Source organism: Varroa destructor, unplaced genomic scaffold (genome assembly GCF_002443255.2).
Source record: "Varroa destructor unplaced genomic scaffold, Vdes_3.0 BEIS01000007.1, whole genome shotgun sequence".
NCBI classification, from domain to species: Eukaryota; Metazoa; Arthropoda; class Arachnida; order Mesostigmata; family Varroidae; genus Varroa; species Varroa destructor.
The window spans coordinates 16,737,545-16,751,795 of NW_019211460.1; the positions used below are offsets into that span (position 1 = coordinate 16,737,545).

General features: G+C 39.7%; 1 long non-coding RNA gene across 1 annotated transcript; it reads right to left on the reverse strand.

Annotated features, from left to right (window-relative positions):
- Nucleotides 1-1,170: 1,170 nt before the first annotated feature.
- On the reverse strand, nt 1,171-9,687 carry LOC147754385 (uncharacterized). The gene is made up of 4 exons (XR_015316421.1): nt 9,442-9,687; nt 8,992-9,197; nt 7,241-7,316; nt 1,171-3,584 (listed from the first exon to the last, which is right to left on the reverse strand). It is a non-coding gene; the product is annotated as an uncharacterized LOC147754385 (long non-coding RNA).
- Between the last annotated feature and the right edge of the window lie 4,564 nt (nt 9,688-14,251).

Genomic DNA, 14,251 nt, shown 5'->3' on the forward strand with positions numbered 1-14,251 from the left:
CTTAGTGACATCAGAATCGTTCGCGTAACGCTCATAAGCGCGATAAAATGAACGCTTTAGCTGAGGTGTATGGGGTCCTGAAGCAAACATAAGTACGGTGTAATAAATAAACGCCGTAATGTAAATGTAATAAATAATGTAAAAGGTAAGTTAACTAGGAAAGCCCAACTGCTTAGCAAATCCGGGTGTGAAAACAACATTTTAAATGATCAATAACTAGTTCTCATAACAAACATTCGACTGCTATAGGACAAATGTATCTGGGTCGAGCACGGGAAAAGAGTTCGGTCGGATAAGATCGTGATACTAACCACGCATCCAACTAACCTACATATAATAGACAACTTTCTTTATTCATTGGTAATTATGGGTCGTGGGGAAAATGACGTCGAGCGGCCTCTACATTTCCATCGTTTGATTAGCACCGTACATTTATTCGGTTCACTCAATTCAAAGACTTTTACTGATTTAGAGCACAACAGTAAAGTTTGCAAGTAACCTCGAGTGAAGTTTGCTATTTCGGCGCATTTGCTTGTGAACTTCAAATCTCTACTTTTGAAATGGCTGTGTGCATAAACCATCAGCTCCGTGAGTCAGCCTGTTAAACACAATGAAAAGCGTCTCTTCCCAGACCCTACCGTTCAACGTGGTCAACGAGAGTTGATGCTGTTTGGGTAAGAGCGTCTGTCGACGAACTGCTGACGTTTCTCGCCAGTCAACAAAACTTGAAATTTGCACTTAGCGACTACAAAAGCTGCCGCTTGGTGCGTTAGAAAGGCATATTTTTTCGGGCGTGTATTCATTTTACATGTCTAGGCCATTATCTTTTTCTATAATTTGGAACTTTTGAAAAATGTTATGCAACTGTGCAACGCGATCTTGGAAGTTTATCAGTAAACTTCCAAGATCGCGTTTGTACGGGAACGATCTGCTATGTTTTCCGAAACGCCTGCAAAGTACCAGTAACGCCAAAGGTTGCCATCTTTAAAAGCCATGAATGACGACCTCTTCGTAGCTTCCGACAATTCGATAAATGCTTCGTAATATCATACAGGTATTCTTATGAGAAGACGCAATATAACTAAGTTTGACAAGCGAGAGAAATGCGCGACGTAAGGAAGCAGTACATTTCTATCTACGGGATCGGAAAAGACCCTTTATCACTCTCGTTTCCGGCTTTTCCTTCACTTGTTATTGTTTTATTGCGGCATTTCGTTCCATTTTTATATACACCTTATGTGTGATTGATCTTCTCTCGTTTCCCTCTCATCCAGCGGTTTTCTCTTATACATAGAGATCTTTGTAACCCGGCATTTCATTATTCGAGTCACAATGGTTTGACCTTCTGCCCACTTTCCTTCTGGATTGTGCCTAAGATGTGTTCGCCAAGAAGAGCCAGCTCGCTTTAGGTCGACCCGTCTTTGTGGATAACTTATACAAGAAGAATTAAAGTTACACATTTTACCATTACGAGATGGAAGAGAGAATAAACCATCGACGTTGTCAAATCAATGCAGCTGTCGTTTTTCTCGGCGCTACCTGTCAGGGTTCTCTCTGATCGTTTTTGTTATTAATATTTATTTTTCATGTTTCACGTTCGGTACTTGCATTGGCTTGGGCGGTGGTCACCAGTATCCAATAACTATTTTCTGAGCCATGCTTCTGTAAACTTATTAGCTTACTGGGCAGCTAACAAGTGCCTGCTGGAGATCTAGAAAAGGTTGCAAAAATTACCGAGCTCGGACAAAAGTGGCTACAAGTTAAAAAGTTGTGAGAAATAAATGTTATTCCAGGGAAAACCTTATTCTGCTTTTCCAGATTATTCATGTGCTTTTATCAACCGCCTTCGTCAAAATATGATAGCTAAATAATAGTATGCCTTATAAATGACAGATTTAAATATACATATCGAAAAAATTGTACCGAGGTAATGAATCAGTAACTGATGTTATTATTATGTTTTAGCAACTGTAACGTCACCGATTGATAAGATTTGCATCGTTTGAAAAAAATAACATATAAAAAAAAACATAATTGTTAGACAGCTAGGTGTTACATTAATCGATTAATATTAATAATATTATGTGATAAACAGCACAACACAAAGCAAACGTTTATTAGAAACCGTAGTTTTCTCAATAGGTGCATCGTTATCAATAATACATTCGAAGAACTTCAAAAAAAGTTCAAAAACATTAGTTCCAGAAACATAGAAAGTTTAAAAAGACACACCAAACGAAATCCTTTTTAATAAAACCTTTATCGTAGAAAAAAAGACTGATCTCGAAGACGAGACCAGCCAGGTCTAATCTGACTACCAGCAAATACATTGCGAGCTTAAAGACTACATTTAGTCTTCTATTTTGTTTGTAAAATTTCACTGTTTTCGAGATAAATAGGAAAAAAACGCAGTAAGTGTCAAACATTCTTTGTACCAATATCCAGCAAATATGCCAAATCTCCGAAAACAATATTCGATATCAAGCACAAAACCTAATTTGTTCTTCAACTCTACAGAGGCCCATTATGTATAATACACCATATGTGCGTCATATAGCCAATATGATATACGTTTGATAAACAAGAAATGTGCGGAATGGACGTTCGATTCTGTCACTCACAAATCCACTATATCGGTACGCGTGTGAGAAGCCATTTTGACTTACGCAACAAGCTATTCAAGTTCCTTGAAAAGTATTTGGAGCTGTCTTCATTTTGTGTGGTTGTTCCTCCACAACTGGTTCTACAAGTATCTTCACAGCTAACATCTTCTAGTCTGCGTTGTTTCTAATGCTGGTCCCGTACAGCGGCTCACTAAGGAAAGTTAATGAAGAGGCTATGGCAGAATCGAAAGGAAACAGGAAGCGTTCTAAGGGTCAGATAGACGAAAGAGGCGCACTAGGAGAAAATGAGCGCAGAGGGTGTTGACTGTATTTGTCATCTGATAGAAACTGATGACCGTTCTTGGTGACTGGCCGATGTCAGATCCCGCCGGCCGTGGCCTTTCCGATTACACTCCTGGTGACCACTGTTCGATAACGGAACAATCCCAAACGGATAGCCGATTCGGCTTCACTGGCTGCGTGGCGTGGGACAAAAATATCGCTTTGCTTCTTAGTTGTCGTACGTTATTTTGTTTTAAGGCTCAATGCCCTGCGCCATCATTGCGCTGAGGGATACAGAGGATACAGAGAAACCCACAGAAACCACAGACCCCTTACACTCAAGGTAGCCACTCGTGTGGTATGTGGGAGAGTTTTGCGGGAAAAGGCTCCAACTAACGTTTCAGGGGATACGGAAGGTTCCTAAATAGGGATGACGATGCGTAGAAATGCTACTAACGGTGGCGACGGGCCGAGTCTAGGGTGTTTTTTCTTCGGGAAAAAGACAGAGAGAAATAAGAACCAGAAGTAACAGAAAAGAAAGAGAAATGGTGCAGGGGATAGAGACACGTAGAGACGACGCGCTACGACGTTGCGGTGTCCAAGGCGGCAGTAGTAAGAAGCGGCGCAAGACAAAACGTAGAAAGGGTCGCATCGATCTCGTCGGTTGTTGCAGCTGTCGCTCCGACTGTCAGACTCATCCTGCGAATCGTGGAAGAGAATAGTGAATGGAAAAAGCAAGAAAATGAAAAGGTTAGGACTTGTAAGTGAGAAAGTAGGACTTCAGGCACAGCAAGACAAGGCGGAGTGAGGGGACAGGTCAAATGGAAAAATATGTGGCACCGGAAAAAGCGAAGAGAGAACGCTTTGGAGAAAAACAAGAAAAAATGGAAATGAGTTCCTGGCCAGGGAAACAGCAGGTTTCCGTGATCGCCGACGCACTGGGCTCGGCCAGGTTGGGCGACACGGGAGGAATCGTCTTTTTCCCGCCGAAGGCGCTGCTCGCTGGAAGGGTCACGAAAATGTACAAAGGAACGACCAACTGGAAGAGGCAAGCACACAGCAAGCGAAACAGACAGATCGACGGATAAAAAGGAAAAACAATTTATTTTTTAAGGCCTCTCTCACACCACCAACCTCGAGTCCGAACCCCGCCGTTGCCTGTTCCCCACACTGTCTTCATTCACATATCTGTCTTATGAGACGATTTTGAGTCAAATGCGGGCATGGCAACGGCCACTGGGAAAATTTAAGGGCAGGACAGATTTTTGTTTGCTTCTTCTCATTTCATACCCTTGACACACAGTCACATAAACGATGTGAGCACACCGGCAAAAACTAGAAAACCAGCTCTCCTTTTGGCTCTTTGAGGGAGATTCTCGTTTGGCTTCCCGTTTGCTATCCATTTTCCATTGACACCTCCGACGCTACTAATGTTCCTGGCGCCGATCGACGCCGCAACGACTTACAGACTTCAACTATTACATGCTCCCATCAGGCTAGCTCTATTGAGCCCCCAACTCCATCTAAACGGTTGCGTTTGAACTGACGAATTCTTTTCAAGGAACTTTAAATCTGTTTGTACAAGACGAAGCGAATTGCTGCCGATGTATAGGAAAGCAGGTGCCCGGACGACAACTGCAGTAGCACGGCCATCCAGAAGCCGTGGAATGACGCGCACAGCAGCAGGGTATATAGCCTCTCCTGCATCAATGTTGATGGTACTGAAAGAGGGTTTGGATCGAGGAAGACGATTAAAAAGAACTTATTTGACTCGTTTATGCTCAGCGAATGAATTCAGTCGCTCGAGTCCTGATATGAAACACTCTGTCTAGCGCAGTCGATTAGGTTGGAGTGCATCTACACGCTGCCTTTGCCCACTTAGAGAAACTATTGAATGACATTTATGAAATTTAGGTAAAGCGTAAATTCATGAAAGTTACCATCTATATCAGGAAGGTATGCTTTTAAAAAGCAATGCTTTTTTTTTTTAACATGTTTTCTCAGATCGACTTTAATGCGCCATCGTATTCCTGCTCACAAAACGTACTATACCTATGTTTCGCTTTAGGCAAACGTTTTGTAAATATCATTAACGAACGATGAGGTTTTGAATTAAAACTTGAGAATCGAGTGCTAGCTTTAAGAACGCATATTCAACGTTATAATTATATAATAGTAAATTACTAAAGGTAATACCGGTTACATAATGCGTGATTTGTCATTGTGAGAGCGACAACTCTATTAGGCAAAAACACAACTATTCACAAAAGAAATCTCTATTCTAGTAGACACGTTTTGCCAGCTCTTATCGTTATTGTTATTTACCGGTTTTGACATTCTCTGACACAGGTTATTTGGCATCGTCCGGGTCATGGTTGTCGACTGGCAGGATATATACGATAACGTAACTTTAATGTAACAAAGATGCTCAAACCGGACAAAGGTCAAGCTTTTATATGCGTGCGAGTCGAGGTAAGGCACCGGACGTACATTATCCGTGATCTGAATTGATCCGTGATCATGATTTAATCTTTCCAAAGGCAAGTAAGCTTGCTCTATTGATATGACTTCACATTGCCTATGTATAAGCGCCATGTCCTTCCATGATTTAGATCAGAGGATGGCAGCCAGTCAGGAAAGATGTTTTTCTTATTTAATACTGCTTTATCTTTTCGTGACACCCAGTGGGATTCTGTGGCCTAAACAGCAGAAACTTCGCAGAGCAAATTTCGATATATTTGAGCTTCAAAGTCACATTCAAACAAACCTGTTGGCAATGACGAACTGATGCTCAGTCCTAACGCGGATTAAGTGACAATACGCGGGAAGTACTTTTGCTGCTTCAAAATATTTTTCCTATAGAGCCCGTCTTACGTACGCAACAACATGCCCTGTCTATTTGTGACCCGTAGCGTAACAACAAACAGACCACCGTTACACATACGGTTGCTAATCAACGTTGTACGGTAACTCTGTTTAGTACGCTCAACACTTTCTCGTTTCGTCTAGCCAATGTGGAACGTCTTTGAACGCGGATATAGTCCGTAATCTATTGCTAACAAAGCTGCTGTTGATACCGGACTCGTCCGGTGGATATAGCGGTCTGTGTCTCGAAATAGCAACGTCTTGCGCACAATTTCGAAACGCCACCGAGTCGACACCGTTATATCTGTTAGCGTTAAGCTTTTTCGTTCCCGGATCCAGCAACCTTCTGCAAAATCTTTTACTACAACTTTTGTAAGCGCTGTCTTCTAAAATCAGCAAAGATAGCGTTTCTTCCATACGAACTCTGCCATTGTGACGCCGCTTCATCGTTGCGTTTACCTTTGGCTGCGATCGATTGCTTTGATCAGCCGAAGATCCAGAGGCCTAAGTACGCGGGCTAATCGGATCTTCGCCTTTTCATCGCTTATGGTCCACAGGCTGTCATAATCGAATCAGCTAGACTTTCATGAGTACTTCGACCGGTACCCCTCAAGAAAAACTTTACAGGTATATCAGTTAGCAATGACAGATTTGCAAGGCAATGCCAATGAATCGTCTGGACAATCCCTAGGATGCTAGATTCAGCCCTAGTTATGTTAGTTACTTAAAGTTAGCAGAAGAGAGAGGTTAACGGGCAGGATTACACTTACAAGGGCGTAAAGGTTGCCCATTCGCTTTAAGAGAGTTGTATTTGAAGAAGATGGAAATCTAAATGAAAATTTATGACATATAGTGATCTTTATTTCTGAAAAAAAAAACTTCAAAAAATTGACACATGCACACAAAACACAAGTATGTTCTTCGATAGCTATCACACGATATAAATCAAATGGACCTGCGTGGAAACTCGTTGTTATTACCGTTATTACATGTAAAATCGTTACACCTGTATTTAGTATTTTGATATTTTTTAAATATTTTATTTATTTATATTAATAATTTACCTCTGTTTTTTCTACCGGAATAATAGCTATTACTATTATTGAGGTAAATAAAACTAAAAATTAAAGAAACTTGAAGAGAGAAACAGCTCGAGTGCCATTTTCTAAACCCATGTTTTATCCTTTTTTGAAAGGGCGCAGATTTTTTCACAACCGATCTTCATCATAGCTAATTTATTGCTGTATAAATATAACGGACCCAACAGATATTCTAAACGTCTTAAATAGTTAAACTTCTAGGTAATTGGAAGATAATCAGATACAACCATGGAAGGTTGTTGGCCTCAAACTAGAGATTAAAGACCACTAAGTTCGGATTTCGTCACTCTGCTCCGGAAACGTGCCCTCATACAACCAAGTTTTGCCTGATAGTGTAGCAGTTTTCGACAAATGAAATGCCTAAACATATCATCGACCTCTACTACTTACTTGTAGTGAATGTTACTTGTAGGGAGCCTTCCTGTTTATGTACAGAGCTCTATGATTCAAGTAGAAAAATATTCACCTGCAACACACCCAGTTAAAAACGCAGTGTAACTATAACTTGGCTAATATTAACATTTTCAACGCTTTTACCTAGAGAGAAAGATACTAAAACCTGTTATTACAGTTTCTTTTCATGCTATTAATCCAAACGTCACGTATATATATATATACACTCTCTTCTACCAGGCGCTAGGATACAATTCATAGATTGAGTTTTTTAAAATTAAAGGACTAAGGGAACTTCCAGACTTGTAATACACACATTGTCGACAAGCCATTATAGCACAATGGCTTTTTCCAAAAGAACACTTTTCGTGGGTAGTTAAATCCCAGCTTCCTCTCAATTTGGAGATTTCCCGACGATGAGACCCCTATTTTACGATGGGCAGGTACATCGTTTTAGATTAGACAATGCTAATGAAGTTTATTTGATAGAACGTACATTGTAGAAGACGTTGTGATTGAAACCCATCATAAATATGATTTTCATAGAAGCCTATCTCGCTGATAGGTTCCTTCGTGCGTTACACTAAAGATCACGCCCCTCTGTATCCGAGTAAAGCAACATGGTGATGTAATGACGTCTAAATAGGTTAGTTTCAACACACCTCTACTGTACGTCATATTCGATAACGTGAAATTTCAGATGTATACCAAGTTGCCAATGCTAACTTCTCAAGTAAAAGTCGCTGGATGGATTGTCACATAGATGCTTCCCAATTGAGAGAAGCCAGATGATTCATATAAGAGCGACCTTGCATTGTCTATTTAGCATAATGTATCTACGCCGAAACGCTGAACATTACAGAAGGTTGCTCTAACAACGTTATTGTATTATAGGATCAAATATGAATCCGACGATTCGCCTAATCTAGCGCCATTATATTATCACGAAAAAAGGTTAAAGTGGTACGAATTTTTTTCGTGTTTCCTTTCCGAAACAGATCAAAAAGCTGGAGAGATAAGTATTAACAATAGGGCCTTCATAAAAATATTAATATCTGAGCTATTTATCGAAGGGCCTTTCAGAATAGCTTGTCGGCAATACAGAAAGATGACAAACGAAATAGTAATTTTGGAATTATAAAAGAAGAATACTAAGTATACCATATAGAATCCTTAAGTAACTTCAAGCGGTATACCATGATCCAGAAATGCAATGGAGATTAATGCTATGTTTAGTTATAGCCTATGATAAAATAGCCTAGCAAACCACTGGCAGCTCCATCGAAAAGTATACACATGAGAGAAACGCAAGTACCCCACAAAACGAATATCTACAACAACGAATGCCGGAACAGATATCTAATAAAAAAAAAATAGTTCTCTTATTAAGTTCATGTTCTATTACAGCTCTGTGGGATCATCATCAGTTAATTTAACAAATAATTTCGAAAACATTATTTTCTTTTAAAAATATTACTATTTAATCAATTGTTGCTCTACATGAAACGGTCCAAATTGCTAATTATTTCCCATTGAAACCTAATAACTCGAACAAAACTATCTAGTTCAACGCCAGTAAAATACTAATTATACTGGTATTTATTTAACACGCAAAATTATGTACGTCTTTGTATACTATGGGCTTATAGATTCATATTTATAGAGGTACAAGGACTCGCTCTCCAATAAGTCTAAAAGTGCTTAAGAGATAGCACTTAGATTGAATATCTCTGAACCGGTCAAACCACCTTTTCCCAGCAGAAGTTTTGTTCCAGAGTATCAAGGCCGGCCCTGCAAACTGTGTGTCAACAATCGAGTGAGCAGAGATTCTATAATGCCAGCCTTTCGTGCACAGAAGCTGCGACCATACTCAGGAGAAAAGTGAGTTGTCGTACTTTGTTCAAGGGCATCCTTTCTATCCTGGTTGAGACGATGGGCGGTCACTGCGACCTCGCTTATGACAGGGATGAATAGAGTAACGAGAAAACGAGTTGGTTAGATCTAAAATTTGTGAATTTTCCAGGTTCCTGATTTTCACTTGCAGGAATAATACATTAGAAATTGTAACAAATTTTGCCATACCTAATTTTCCGATTTCTCAGTCGTATATGATATATATTAATGAGTATGATTTTACGGCTGCTTTGAGTTATTTTTCTCGTACCGTGCGTAGATAGGTAAATATCTCTTATGCGTACCTTTTGGGTATATAATCACCGATGTACGAATAACCGTCCACTCTGAAGTATTTCGTTTTTTTTTTTTCTGTAATACGCGCCGCTGTTAGATCCACGTAAGATATCTGTCACTAAGAAATTTAGATATCGATTTGCCTGCGCAAGATTTAGGAAGGTATTACCAATACAAATCTTGCGAAATTAACCAAAACGATTTTCCAACTCCGCAACGGGAAACCTAGAAGTACATTGGACTGAGAATGGAAAAGTTCGAACGTAAAATAGTTCGCAAGTGAACCCCCGACTTGGGGGAAAAAACTCGTTTTAAGATTAGCTAACGTTAGTATATGTTAAGAGATAATTGCCAGACTAATTAATGATACAGTTTGACAATGTCCTTTGCATAGTTCACCGTGGCACATGATATCATAATTCCGCACAATGCATAATCCTTCTTTTATCTAAAATATAACAGTTATATATGTTGATTTGATGCTTATTTTCATTAGATGATTAGAAGAGTGAGAGTGGAAACGTTCGATAGAAATAGGCTCGTTAGCACCGTCAATGACAGGCTGAAGTTATATTTGAGAACCTTGGGCTGTTGCGTGCGAAGAACAGCTGGAAGGATTCCGTTTGGAGCGAATTTCAGACGATTAATGGAAATAGAAGACTCGAAAATACTTTTTTTGTCCATATTCACCCTAGCTTAATTTAAGTACCCTGCAACAACTGTTATTCGCTTTGAAGTTTTCTTAATACATCCCCAAAAATGGCATTTTTGGGTCATATAATATGTTGCAAATGGGGTTTTGCTATGTGTCTGCCTAAATTACCGTAGTTCTGTACCAGTGGTGCGGAATAGTTGCAAATTACGCTTTATAGACTAAATATCTCACGTGCTTCCTTACAAAAGATGGCCGGAAAAGTTCTTGTCAGCAGAATCGATACTGGCTCATTCTTTTTACGCTAATCTTTGGACCCTGCCTTTTTCAACAGCGGTTTTGTCCACTATCGTATACTGACGCTGAGGCTCTATCTGGATCTTTCCTGTGAACATTTAATTGAAATGTCTTTCGATACTAACTTGGGTTAGTCTTGAAGGAACACACCAACCTAATACGAATATCTTATTCGTTTGCGCAAACTTTCTAAGTTCGGCACCGTTAAAATGTATGCTTTTCTATGAAGTTTTATTCGGCTGTACGTAATGAATCTTTGCTATCATTTTTCTAAAAACACTTTTACTGAAATGCCCAACAGCGGCTTAAATAAAGACCTAAAAAAAAACAAGCCCATTTACATTCATGAAAGCATTATTAGGCAACAAAAAGGCTAGTGTATTATTAAATCCAGCCCTACTTTCGACAGTTTTACTTTTGGGCATTCGTGTCCAATTCATGTTGGATGAAGAGCTTGATGTGACATAAGTCGCTTCGTTAAGCTACTTATCTACTTGAGGCGGAACAATCAAGTGACCCGAAGTTACACTGTTACATAATTACTATGTTCAGAAAATTTTTTTTTTTTTTTAGCCAAATTGGCTTGTTCGCTTGCGCGCACGATATATGCATATGTTTTCCTAAAATCCTCTTAAAACTGTCGCATTTCTAAGGTCTAGGTAAGTACCGCATGACACAAGCTCGGGCATGAGATGAGAGCGTTTTCGTTGATGTGCCTCCTCTATATCTAGCTAATTAATTTTAAGGTACGTGAATTCATGCGTCTCGGATCGAGACGCTCAATGATGCGTTTGTAAGAGAACCCCAGAGTTTCCATGGAAAAGTTAAATTTACACGCATACAACACAACAGGGTTTGCATAAAAACAAACTAATTAATACCATGCCAACCAGGAGTCATATACACACATCCATACTTTAACATTACTTTCTAAAGAAGCGTTTTACCAAAGGCTACTACGCTACAGGACGTTATTATGTATATTGCGGTTAGAAAAAATATGTAAAAAGTTAGATTTTATACCCAGGACCGCGTTCTGGTTGACCTACCTCTTATTTGAAACTATAAATGTGTATTCCTACCATATTTCCACAGTGTCAACATATTAACCCAGCACGCCATTGCCTATTACCTAAAACAGCAAGGCTAAAGCCTGTCGCAGAGAGTCAAATCTGTTGATGTACTTAGTTGGAAGGCACGTATTTCTGCTATATTTGTAAGCTCTTAAACGTCAGTTACCCTTCTGAACAGTTCATCATTAAAGAGATCTTCTCGCTGGTAAACACTGTATGTTCCCGAAGGCAATGAGAGAGCTAAGGCGCCTGCGTTCTCTACGTCCAGTGTACCTCTGACCTGTACACTTTCTCTCCAAAAGACCCTTTCTAAACCTTTCGCAAAAGGTAAATGACGGCCACTGCCTGCACGCTATTTAAGTTTACGCCCCTTTCTATGCGCAAAAAGTGTACTACGGTTCGTACCGAGACTCAAACACTTTTTCTGCTTCTACGTTTCGAGGTTTTATGTCCGGTATAGCCGTTAGGCACTCCGTCACCTGGCTGGCACCAGTGCAAAACGAATTCTGTCTATGCCTGTGCTCGATCCTATACCACAACGTTTTCCCAAAATTATCAGGCAGATACGTTACCCACTGTATATACGACGTGAGGCAGTTTCTTGACAGTTTGCTTCTTATTTCATATACATTAAAGCGACAAGAGAGAAATGTATATAGATATATAGAGGAAATAACTTCATTGACCCCAGCTGTGACGAGGTTAAGCGAATTTGTCGAGCCAGCAAAAAAATGCGCAACATTCTACTCTTTTATGCTGTCGATGACAGGAAGCCTGTCAGTTGTTGTCTTAACCGATTTTGAAACCCGTATATTTGGAAACCAATTCTGGAACTAACCCAACTTTAATTCTTTTGGCATTTTCTGTGGTGTCTTTTAAGCAGCGGCATTTATTCGGTTACCTGCCCCACGTAGATGCAAAAACATCTATTTTCCTAGGATTGGTTACGGAAGCCACACCTTACGCCCATTACCAGCCACTACAGAAGGTAGCGGCTGTACTCTGTTGGGACATTTAAGTTTCATGATTTCTCCGATGCGTGTAGATCTGGCAGCCAAAAGCCGTCCGACCCATCGCGACAATCCGGCCGACCTCCCTTCCTGTTATCGTGTTAAGGCGACGAAACTTGAAAAGGCAAACGATATTAGAACAACCCCATTCTATTTGATACCCCAGATCCACTTCTGAGCAGCGGATTCAATAATTCGTGATAGATTTGTACCCATACGGGTCTTTTAAAGAATTGATTGATACTTGTATTTATAATATGCAGGCAATATCTTATACTTTGTTAATACGGAATCCTTACTGTTTCATGCGTCATCATGTATTTAATGTGATAGGGCACATACATAAACCTTTCGAATAAGCATTGTCGGCGATGCGAATTTGTCTTAGCAAAGTGTTTGTTCCGAAGTCCCTCAGCATAAAAAACTCACTAGGGACATAAACGATGATCTGACAAGAGGACAAAGTCCGTATTGAATGGTGAGTGAGAACATGTGTGCAAAAATAATTTTATCTCAATAGACGGCCATCTCTAATTTAGCTTTCAATTCTGTCGCTCTCTGTGTGGGACTTAATTTTTTCATTGTCATCGTTGCAGCTATAAGTTGATACGTCGCGATTATTGAGTTTATGAGACACCTGAATTGTTGTAATTGATGTATATTTAGGTATACAGATGGACCCGGCTGGTTTCGTGTACTACAATAAAGTTCTCTGGATTGTGGTTGACTTAAGCTCCAAGTTTTTTGCCCTTTAAGAAAAATTTGACAGCTAAGCATCTGATAATTGCCAAAGACACATTCGCATTACGTATTTTGTTGGCCAGATGTGCCATCCTTGCTTCTTCCCACAGATGAAACGCCATTATATGTCAAAATGCTCGGCCTGGTTTTCCATCTTCTTTCGAACAAAGTGCTGCAGCTTGAGTTCGGAGTCAAGCAAATATTTGTTGCAAAGGGCAGAGGGCGCCTACTCTGTCGTCTAACAATATAATATACAGTGCACTGAGTGATATCGCAAATTTATAGTGACAAGTAAATAAGTGACTCAGAGATAAGCCTTGTGAAACGCTTTCGAAAGAGTGCAATTTTTTCGTCACTGAGTTCACACTCTCACGTATATATGTAGCAATTCTAAGGTCTCAGAAGACTTGAATCGCGGGTGCGGCCCCCATAGCGATCAATTCACTCGCATTCGAAAGGCCAAACCCGATTAGAACTATTATACTAAAACCTTCTTCAGGAGACTGCCTTACGGTTCATGTGTGAGTTAGAATTATGGTTATATTAAAACGTGGCAAATTTTCTTTTCGTTACTTCAGCAAACTAGGTAAGCGAATTGTGCTTTAAAAGTTATTCTGTAAGAGAAATATGTTTCGGTCAACTGTGTTGTTAACAATAAAATCATGTTGTACAAAAGGGTACATCACAGAAAAAGGTGAGTGCGTCGTTTTGACGTATGAAAACACGAAAGAAAAATCTATGACGTTTTTACCATGAGCGCATAAGTATTGTTATACCTGGTTTTGGTAAATCGTTTAAATGTGATGCAGTTATACAGTAGCAATTGGTACGATCATCAAAGATTGAACCCCTCAGCTCCCCGCAAGGATCATGTTATTATGCGTTTAGTGTGTGGTGATGGGTACATATCTTTAATTTACTAGGAAAGTATTTTAAGCATACTACAAGTACTGGCTTCACTAAAACGTGCATTATCGATAGGTGTACGATCTCCGAACACACACATATACATATATTTGGATATATAGGTGTTTTTTAGAATAAT